The sequence below is a fragment of the Oryx dammah genome, unplaced genomic scaffold (assembly GCF_014754425.2).
Source record: "Oryx dammah isolate SB20612 unplaced genomic scaffold, SCBI_Odam_1.1 HiC_scaffold_22, whole genome shotgun sequence".
Classification (NCBI taxonomy): Eukaryota; Metazoa; Chordata; class Mammalia; order Artiodactyla; family Bovidae; genus Oryx; species Oryx dammah.
In genome coordinates this window covers 60,172,216-60,174,402 of record NW_024070206.1, presented here as the reverse complement: position 1 = coordinate 60,174,402, position 2,187 = coordinate 60,172,216, and the positions used below count along the sequence as shown (strand labels likewise).

Sequence of the window (2,187 nt, the reverse complement as noted above, 5' to 3'; positions counted from 1 at the left end):
AATAGTGTTTCCTGCCCTTGGATGAGGCTCCGGGGAAGTACTCTTTTAATAAAAAGAGCCCTAGAAACTATAACCTATGACTATTCTATGCCATTTCTGCTGCCGGAGGAAATTTCAAGGAGGTGTAGTTTGTGATCTTTAGGCCCTGCAGGGAGAGTTTCAGGGAAGTACTGACTCTTTTTGGTTCCATGCAACCCAGCGGGCAGAGCTGGGACTGGAACCAGGGTGTCTGCACCCAGTCCTTTCCACTTCCTTCTTCAGACTCTTAAAGACTCTGTCTTTCCTGGTGGCTCAGTGGTAAAGGATCTGCCTGCCATGCAGGAGACCCAGGTTCAATCCCTGGGTCAAGAAATCCCCTGGAGAAGGAAATGGCAATCCACTCCAGAATTCTTGCCTCAGAAATACCTTAGACAGAGGAGCTTCGTGGGCTACAGTCCAGGGGGTTACAAGAGACCCAGACATGACTGAGTGACTCAACAAGATTTTTAAGAAGAGTTGAAGTTGGGGGAAATACTAGGTTTTCATTTTTAAAAAGGACCTTGAACCTTACTAAATTTCAGATTAGGTATGAAAATATCTGGAGTGTCTATTCTAGTCTAGTCTGGGCTTAAGTATCATTGTTAGGTCACCTCTGTGTGTGTGTCCATTCACTCCATCATGTGTAGTTTTGGGTGTTTTAGATTTTTAGTCTGCAATTTCTGTACCTAGTTGTAATAACACTCTGCATACACGTATCTTTTGACATTAAATATGACGTTTTCCAGGAGCGTTGCCTAGGTTTCCCAGCCTCCCAAAACCGTTGTTCTAAGAACAGACACCATTTCATAGCTGTACCGTTGTTCAGTGTTGATCGCCACTCAGAACTAATATAACTGATGCTTCAGACAACTATTATATACTTTACACTAAGCTTAAAAAACTGAATTTCTAATTTGCTTTATTTAAATAAAAATTTAAAAATTGAATCTAAGGATAATTTTGAAATATCTAAGTAATCAATTGGGATCATCTCAGCTTCTTGACAGGGTTAGGGTTTTAAAAAAAATATTCATCCAGTTTTGAATGGATCAGCCTTAAATAGTGATGCACCTTTCACTTTCAACTGAGCACAGATTATGAGACACTGAAATCCTGTGAAATCATTGCAGCAACCAAGAGGCACATTAAAAACTGGATTTAATGGGTCGACTTTCTCCGTGAGGCATCAATACAGTCTCTGCCCAGCCTCCCTTTTTTTCTGGAAGTTCCTGTAGCAAGGTTGCCATAGGAAAATATCCAGATCTGATTTGTTCCATTTCTTCTGGGATCTTCAGTTGGTACTTAATGTGAACTAATGTGAATTGCGTGTGAAGACACCTTACCCAGGGTGGCGGATCTCTGGGTAAATTATCCGTGCTATTGAGAACTCGCAGGCCGTTGACTATCCCAATTTAATTTGGGCAGGACAGGACATTTCTAATAATTAATACTGTAATAACACTTAATGATCTGCACTCATGCAATCTGAAAATCCAGCTAATGGTGCAGTTTTTAGTGATTGCACAAACAGCAAGTTTTAAATGTGTCAAATGCTGCTATTTCAGCATCCCGGTGCCATGCAGGAGACCTTGCCTGTGGGCCTCCCACTGACCCTGACCCAGAGCCTAGACACGGATGTGATGAGTGATGGGCTTGGTCTCCAGGGAGGGGCTATTTGTTCGGAACTGGGTCCAAGCAGGAGAATTTGAGGGTGCCTTTGCTTCTTCCAGATGGAGGTACATTTCAAAGCTCTGATGAGTTGCAGAGGTAGCAAAAAATCAGAGAAAAGGAATAAAATTGCAAAGACTCTTCTACCAACTTCATTTCCTTCTCCAGGGGATCTTCCCAACCCAGGGATTGAAGCCGGGTCTCCCACATTCCAGGCAGATGCTTTAACCTCTGAGCCACCAGAGAAGCCCAATATTTTGGAGGACTGCCTAGCAGACAGTGATGTCTTTCTTCATCACCCTCTGCCAGCCTCATGGTTCTGCCTGGCCTGACACAACTCCCCTTCTGAAAGCTCTTGTACAGACACAGAGACTTAGGGTTTTTCTGGAAACTTCCCCCTTCTGGATCTAAAGTTGATAACTTTGTGTTTTGTTGAGGTCTGTGGTATTGTTTTCTTTTCATTTTCTTTTCTTTTTTTCTTTGATGGGGAAAATAATAGTA

General features: G+C 42.5%; 1 non-coding gene across 1 annotated transcript; it reads left to right on the top strand.

Annotated features, from left to right (window-relative positions):
* The first annotated feature begins 280 nt into the window (after nt 1-280).
* On the top strand, nt 281-352 carry TRNAG-GCC. The gene has a single exon. It is a non-coding gene; the product is annotated as a tRNA-Gly (tRNA).
* The last annotated feature ends 1,835 nt before the right edge of the window (nt 353-2,187 follow it).